This window comes from Pinus tabuliformis, chromosome 7 (assembly GCF_031772625.1).
Source record: "Pinus tabuliformis cultivar Carrire ecotype Pingquan chromosome 7, CPIR1, whole genome shotgun sequence".
Lineage (NCBI taxonomy): Eukaryota > Viridiplantae > Streptophyta > Pinopsida > Pinales > Pinaceae > Pinus > Pinus tabuliformis.
Window position 1 is genome coordinate 1,324,363,098 of NC_142293.1, and position 8,920 is coordinate 1,324,372,017.

Consider the following 8,920-nt stretch of genomic DNA (forward strand, 5'->3'; position numbering starts at 1 on the left):
TGGACTTCATGTTTAATAACATATTTCACCTCTCTGAACACCACATCCTGGATTTACACAACCTTCCTTGTTGCTGGGTTCCAAAGCTTATAACCCTTTAAACCATCCTTATACCCAATAAAGATGCACTTTTCATATTTACTATCCAACTTGGTTCTTTTCTCCTTTGGAACATGTACATATGCATCACATCCAAATACCCTCAGATGTGAAAGAGAGGGTTTCTTACCAGTCCATACCTCTTGTGGAGTCTTATCCTCCAACGCTAATGAAGGTGATTTGTTGACCAGGTAACATGTTGTCTCCACCGCCTCTGCCTAGAATTCCCGTCCTAACCTGACACCACTAAGCATGCTTCTTGCCCTTTCCATCAACGTCTTGTTCATTCTTTCTGAAACTCCATTTTTCTCAGGTGTGTATGGAGTAGTCTTCTGCCGTGTTATACCACAATTCTTACAAAATTATTCAAATTCCTTACTGCAAAAATCTCCACATTTATATGACCTCAACACCTTTATCTTCTTCTCTGTGTGGTTTTCCACCAAAGCCTTAAATTATTTAAACCTATCAAAGACTTCAGATTTCTACTTGAGGAAATATATCCATGTATTCCTTGAGAAGTCATCTATAAATGATACATAGTACACATACTTACCTAGTGATGGAACCTTCATAGGTCCAAACACATCACTGTGCACAAGCTCTAATATATGTTTCGCCCTCTTACCACCAGAGGGGAAACTCAACCGATTCTGCTTCCCATATACACAATTTTCACAGAAATCAAAATCCAGAGAGCTATTAGTCATACCTTCTACCATACCTTTACCATGAAGTATTCGAAGGCCCTTCTCTCCAATATGTCCAAGCCTTTGATGCCATAGCATGGTCTTTTCTCCAAATACCACTAGATTTTCTGCTCCACTTTCAGGAACCACAAAATTGTTGCACCCATCAATAACAGTGCTACCTTGCAGCTTGTATAGAGTTCCAATCCAACTCCCTGCATCAATACCAGTGCTCCCCGAACCATCTTGTAGGTATCTTTTTCGAACACTATTTTTACACCTGCATCATCCAGCTTGCTTACGGAAAACATATTTCTGGCCAATGTAGGAATATGCAAAACACCCGGAAGTGTTCTAACCCTTCCACCTTGCAACTTTAACTTTAATTTTCAGTGACCAATGATTCTAGCCTTCCTGTCATCCCCCAAGAAGACATCACCACCATCATATTTCTCATACTCGCAGAACCACTCTCTATGGGGAGTGAAGTGAAAGGATGCACCTGATTCAATCAACCATGCCTCATGATCTACATGTGTACTTGAAAAAGCCAATTACACATTCCCATATTCATCTGAGGTGGTTTTCGCCTTTGTAGAAGGAGCATCATCAGATCCCTTTCCTTTGTCAGGAGCTTTAGATTTATAATCCCTTTTGTAATGCCCTTCCTTTCCACATTTCCAGCAAACCACCTTTACAGGTTTTCCTGGAGATTTAGATCTCCCTCTAGATTTAGATCTCCCACTCGATGACTTATTTTTGTTTCTGTTCTAGGACCATCCTCATACAAACAAGGCATCACCATTGTGGCTCTCCATATTTTTCCATCTCATCTCCTCCATTAGCAAGGATGAGACTATTTCATCAAACTACAAGGAAGTTGCATTGCTACCTATTGCAATAACCAAACTATCCCACGAATCTAGTAGAGAACACAACAAACTAATGCACTTATCTTCATCTAAAATTTTAATATCAACAGAAAATAATTGACTTACCATAGTATTAAATGCATTCAGATGCTCTGTCATCGAGTCTCCATCTTCAATCCTGAAGTTATACAATTTTTTTCATAGGAACAGTTTATTCACCAGAGACTTAGATTGGTACAAAGTCCCTAACTTGTCCCACAAATCCTTCGTCGTTGCTTCCCCTGATACATTCAACAATACTAAATCTGAGACACACAATAATATTATGCTCTTTGCCTTCCAATCCAACTTCTTCCATTCTTCATTGGACACTCTCGTTGGTTTAGTACCTGGATCTACCACGATCCACTGATCTTTATCCACCAATATATACTCCATCTTGAGTTTCCATAACTCAAAACTCTGACCATTAAGTTTCTCGATCTCTATCTTTCCACTGCTCACCATATTCTTTCACCACTAGAATCGATCTTGCAAATCTCCCAATGAATAGGGTCTACCACAGGCCTGAGCAAAACCCCTCAGCAATAAAGGCATCCCCTTGAAGCCAAAACAACTCTGATACCAAATTTAGCTTTTAACCCCGTACACAAATTACCTACATATGAATTCTAAAACACAGAAATTAAACAATGCGAGAGCATAAAACATAAATCACATATAAATAGAGATTTTCCCTTGGATCTCAAAACTGGGACTACCAGCTTGATTTTTCATTATGTTCCTTTCAATGTTACAATACATATTTATACATGCCGAAGCATCCAATACCATGGACCGAAAACCATCGCATCCAAAACCATGGACCAGAAACCATCGCGGGCAAAGCCATGTGCTAAAACCATGCACAAAACCATAGGTAGGTTCGCCCAACCTAATATAGGGTCAAAAAAAAAAATTCCCTAGGGCACTACCCCAAACCCCGTAGAGGGGGACACCCTACTGCGCAATTGACACAACGAAAGGGGGGCTCTGCCCCCTCTCTAACCCCCCATTAAACTATGTCGGCTAGTCGTGGAAAGAATATAACACAACCCAAGAATACCATCCATTTGAAACCAAAGAATTTGGTTGTAAGTGGGTCTTCAAGAACAAGTATACATCAGATAGATCACTTGAAAAACACAAAGCATGGATCATGGAAAAATTATTTGCACAAAAAGAAAGCATTGATTATAAAGGGGATTTTCCCCGTTGCAAAATGGGTGACCATCCATAATCTATTTCCCTTGGCTGCACATAATGGGATGGAAAATTCATTGAACGGATGTGAAGACTACTTTCCTAAATGGGGACCTAAAAGAGAATGTATTCATGTCTCAACCAGGAGGTTTTTTCATGAATGTATATGAAGTTTTTTTGTTTCAAACTCATCAAATCCTTATATGGACTAAAATAAGCATGACAATCCTATGATGAAAATTTAAGTGATCATCTTTTAAAATTAAATTTCAAGCACTTTAACCTTGATGATGCAACTTTGTTTCTCAAGAAATTTGATAAAATTAGTAGTATATGCAAAGAATAATGAAGATTATTTTTCATCTATAAAGAAAGAATTGAAGAAAGGCTTTGAGATGACTAGTTTGGGACATATTCACTATTATTCAAATTATTGAAGTGATTCAAATTTAAAGCACATATTCATATCATAAAAAACGTTCATTGCAGAATTGTTGAAAAAATTTGGTGTGATTTAATGGAGTCATTTATCTAGTCCAATGGAACAAAAATTGAAGCTCACATCAAAAGAAGGGAATGGGTTTGAGGATGCATCCAAGTACAAACAACTTGTGGGAAGCCTCATCTAACTTACCATTGCTAGACTAGATATCTCATTTGTTGTTGGAATTATTTATGTATAAATTTTGAATAATATGACACTCATTCACAGAGATTATCCCGATTATACACTATTGCGGAATACATGCATAATACATAACCTCCTCTATGTTGATCATCAATTTAGCAGCATTAAAAACAATGAAACATCAATCGCATGCACACATTAACACAGTATGTAACTCGGGGAAAGGATACAGCTGAAAACCCCACACTATCTGTATATTATAATGATTGAGAACATGTAACAATACATAGTACAATACTCCTCACAAGTACTCAGTACTATCTCCACTTGTTACACACAAACTAGCTCAGATCTGAAGCCTTAAATCTCCTCCAGTGTTTGCCTACCTCCACTGCGCAATCCTGCACGAGAATAATGATGAATGGCTGAAGAAAACTCATATTTCCTTGGCTGAACCATGCAATCCTGATTGGCATTACTCAATCCCACTGATTGTGCAAGATCTCATGCACAACTATAGTCACAACTGATAGCAATCTCAACCTCTAACACCTGTCTCCACTGAATTGTCCATGCACTGAGTTAACTGATGTATTCTTTAGTTGATTTATGAGTTAATAATTAGTGAATTAATTTAACAATTAATTCACATCACTCATCACTAGTGTATTTGCAGTTAGACTAAATACAACTAGTTTAACCAAGTCAAACTGAACACAACTCCATCAACTCCACCGAAACTCAACCACATGAGTTCTAACTGAAGTCCTGCATGCAATAGCTCAACTGACCCACAAAGAAAGCGTATTTCCTTCTGACAGCTGCATGTGCCATATCTGTAGCTCAAATTGAAGTGCTCCAAGAGGATAAGATAATGTTTATAGTCCAAATATTATTATGAGCTAATAATATTCGACTGTTCTATTTTTAGCCTGGCAGTCTAAAAATAGAAAACCACCCAAATGTCTAAAAATAGAAGTCCATCTATTTTTACCAACATGACCAATAATCCACAAATAGCATCCTCCAACTCATAGACCATGATCCATATGTCTAAAAATAGACATAGTCTAAAAATAGACTTTGCACCAAAAATAGCCTGCGGGCCCACTTAGTGAAGGCAACTCCTTTTCACTAAGCTCCATCATCTTGTTGCATTTTCAACACTCCCTCTCAACAAGATATGGATTATCTGCAACCCCTATCCTGCAACTCTGGAATGTTCTGCATGCAACACATTTGCCCCGTCCACTTGCTCCAACAACACTTGGAACAAAAACACTCCCAACTGACCACTCTGTTGGGCTAGGAACATACTCTGATGTTGAAGCTTTACCTGCTACTGAAAAGTGCTCCCTCTCTGACATCTGCACTACTGCAACATCTCCATGCATCTTGCACCATTGCACACCTCTCTGTGCCACCTAGCACTGTGCAAAACACTTGTGCCTCTCGCATTACTGCAGCCTGCTAACTATGCGTTGTCCTGGGATTCCTTACACTGTCGCTCTCTCTGCTGCTCCATCAGCATCTGTCTCTACCCAATTAGTCAGTTCCTGCTACTCCACATCAGGGCTCCTATAGCAAGTTCTCATCCAAGAGGTTGGGTACCTCAAGGATCCTGCCCCTCCTCCTTGGGACGATCAATCCACATCACCCCACCTCCTACCCAGAGGTATGGCTGCATGCGATCCCTCAGCCCACCTGGCTCAAAGTTTCCCCCTACTAGAGGTCTCTGCATGAGTAGATGTCTCTACTCGATCTCGTCTCAGCTTCCCTTGTTGTGGCTGTTCCACAACCTCCTGAAGCTGCTGCACCAATCGTGGCTCCTCCACAATCGTCTGAGACTTCTTCTGGCTCTGCATGTTGAGAGGTAATATACGCTCCCTCTCAACCACCAAGTCTCCATCAGTTGCCTCACTACTCAAGGCTTTACATGCATCTTGAACCTCAATAGCATACAGGTTCTTGACCCATGAACCAATCTGCTTCACTTGTCTAGTGATGATGTGTCTAAGGAAAACCTTTCCCTTACTGAAGACTACATCATGGCCTCCGTCTTCCAGCATCGCGATCGACACCAAGTTTCTCTTCAGTCCTAGTACATACTTGACACCAGTCAAGGTAAGGCGAGCTCCATGCTCCCTCTGAAAAATAACTGTGCCTGCACTTGAGACACTATACTTCTCATCATTACCCATTTCTATGAGTATCTGGAGATCCTTCTCCTCCAAAGTACTAAACAAATTCTTGTCACTAGTCATGTGGAAAGAAGCTCCACTATCAAGAAACCAACCACTTCCCACCATGTGTGAAACCATGCATGCGAAGAGTTTGAAATCCAACTCAAACTGTGAAGCAAGTGCCTCACCTTTAGATCCTTCCCTAGATCCCTTCTTGGACTTCTTCTTTGGGCAATTAGTAGCATAATGGCCCAACTCATGACAATGAAAGCATCACACTTTCTATTTGTCAACCTTCTTCCCATCATTGGAAGAACTAGATTCGAGAAGAGAACCCTCCTCCTTCCCCTTCTTTGCTTTGGCAGCCAAACCACAATTTTCTTCATCAGATGCCTTTGATGAAGATCCGTCCCTCGTATTCCGCCTGATCTCCTCTTGCACAAGATCCGACCAAAGTATCTCCCATCCTGGAAACTTCTCCCAACCATTGACAGAGTCCTGATAGGAGTGCCAACTCTTCGGAAGGCCAAGGAGAGCTAAGCTCACCAAGTCCTCATCATCGACAGTCACCCCCACACTTCCCAACTCATCCCAGCATTGGGTGAACTTCATGAGATACTTGGGCATACTGTCTCCATTCTCACACTTAATGTTTATGAGTTTATCCTTGAGCGCCAGCTTCCTCTGGTCGCTCTTTCTTTGGAATAGATCTGTCAACGCTTTCCACATCAAGTATGGAGAAGCCTTTCCATGCAAGCCGTACACAATGTGATCCTTCACACCCTCCAATAGAATCCTTCGACACTTTGTTGTCTTCTTTTGCCAAGCCACAGCTTCAGCAGCATCAGTAGGCTTTGGGACCTCAGCCTCTATGAAATCCTTCAACCCATTGTCATCTAACACCACCTCCATCTTGTCTTTCCATGCAATATAATTCGAGCTGCCTTCAAGAGCATACTCCAATCGCAATACGTTGAAAGACATTTCAACTTGGACACCAAGAAAACACTGCTACAAATTCGAATTCCACCAACTCAAAACTCAACCGCTTCTAATCTAAAATTTGTGAGAACAAAGTATTTCTCGTACAGAGATTGACTGTATGGGCTTTTACCAGATATCTCACCTTCCAAAAGAAGGATGAATCCAGAGGCTACCTAGCCCGATTACAGACTCTGCCTGAAGAAATAAAATGTAAACACTTTCTAAATAATAGATCTGATGATCGATAGAAAGCTCTGTCAAAAATAAATTGAATATTTGTTGAACACAAAACCTATTAGAGAATTGAAATATGCTACCTAGTTGAGAGTGTTTTTTTTTTGGCCTCTTGGAGACATAACTTGTCGAAGGAAGAAAAAATGGAGGCGCGTCGAGGACTTAGGGCTTCTGAGGAAAAACCCTACGCATTCGAGGTCCTAAAAGGCCTGATCCGTATTGGATCAGTTGGATGCATGGCCGCGGGAGATCTAGAGATCGATTCACACGGTTTCTGGTCTGGATCGGCGGATGGAAAGGTCTCTTGCGAATCAAATCTCATCAAATGGCGGCTGGGGCGACCCTATTCATTTTTGCAGATGGTTTACCGCACGGCGGCAACAAAAACCCCCTGTCTGGAGTTTATTACTCCAAATCAAACAGTTCTTCTCATGTTCTGGATTGTTACGCCCGCATTCAAGAACACACTGCGTAGGTATGGAAACTCTGTGTTGGAATACGGAGACAAGTGGAGCATGCCAGTTCTCAAGCCTCGTTTTGGTACGTCGGGGCTTCGTGCTGCAGATCCAGGGCGGTTCTTAAAAGGTCAAAGCCAGAAAACAAGTATGGGGTGGAGTAGGGATTCGGGTTTGCGGGGGAGTAGGGATACGGGCTATGAGGTCTCTATACCTTCAGCAACGCAACAAATATTACCAAGAAACCAGAACAAGGCAGACATAGCAGAACTGAAACATATCTTTGTTAGATCAACAGACGGAAGGCATTTTTGTGTGCAGATCTGGGCATGGATGACTGTCTTGAATTTAAAAAAAGAGATACAGGTCAGACTGGGCTTTCCAGCTACGGCACAAAACCTATTATTTTCTGGGTTATGCATGCAAGATCATCACACCCTCCAGCACTACAGGGTTGAAAAAGATTCTACTATTATTCTCAATCTCCGGCTGCGAGGTGGATCAAAGGGATCTACATCAAAACCTACAGGATCCTACAGAGATGCAGCAAAGGGGACAGGAACTCAAAAGGGGAAAGAACATGCAAATGCAAACACCCCTCCAGGGCAGTATATCGTAGATGAAGCACCAGAAAGCCCATCCATTCTGTTGGATATCCCAGAGGTAAAGGGCATTTTCACAGATCTACAAAAAAATGCAATCATTTGTAGATTTAACGGCTTCTGGCCTAGATCGGATGCTTTGTACCAATGGATACACATGACATGGACAAAAAACTGCCGGATTCAGCTATGCTCGAAAGGTTTCTTCATAGTAGTCTTTCGAGCCGAAGAGGAAAGGGATAAAGCCCTCACCGAAGGACCATGGTTCTGGGGCAGCGCGGGATTATTTGTTACACCCTGGTTCCCGGAGTTTGATCCAAACTCCATGGTGGTATCAAAAATGCCGGTATGGGTAAGGCTACATAATCTTCCGATGCATTTTTGGCATTTTTCTTCCCTAGCAGCCATAGGAAAAACTCTTGGAAGAATGTTAAAAATAGACACAGAGAGACATCTAAAAGGGATCTTTACATTTGCTAGAATTTGCGTCGAGGTAGATCTCAGCCAGGGATTACCAGAAAGCATCATCCTGAACTTCAACAATACTCAATGGAAACAATCTCTGGACTATGAGAACACAGCATTCAGATGCAGGGGATGTCAACAAATAGGTCATTTGTTCAATGCATGCAAAAGCCAAAACAAGAACAAGCCACAACAAAGGAAGCACAAAGGATGGCAGAACATAGACAATGTCATAAAGAAGAAAACAGAGGAAAAGAAAGTCCCCACAGTTCCAGAAGATGCAGAAACAGAAGAAGAGGAGGACGATACAATCATAGAGGAGGTGGATCTAGAGACCCAAAAGGAAACTACAGTAGACAACAAGGAACTACAGTCAGATACTTTCCAGGCAGAGACTCAGCAACAGATGACAAGCATGGATCCAAGCATGGGAGGCATCAAACGGCAGCATCATTCAGATACATCCG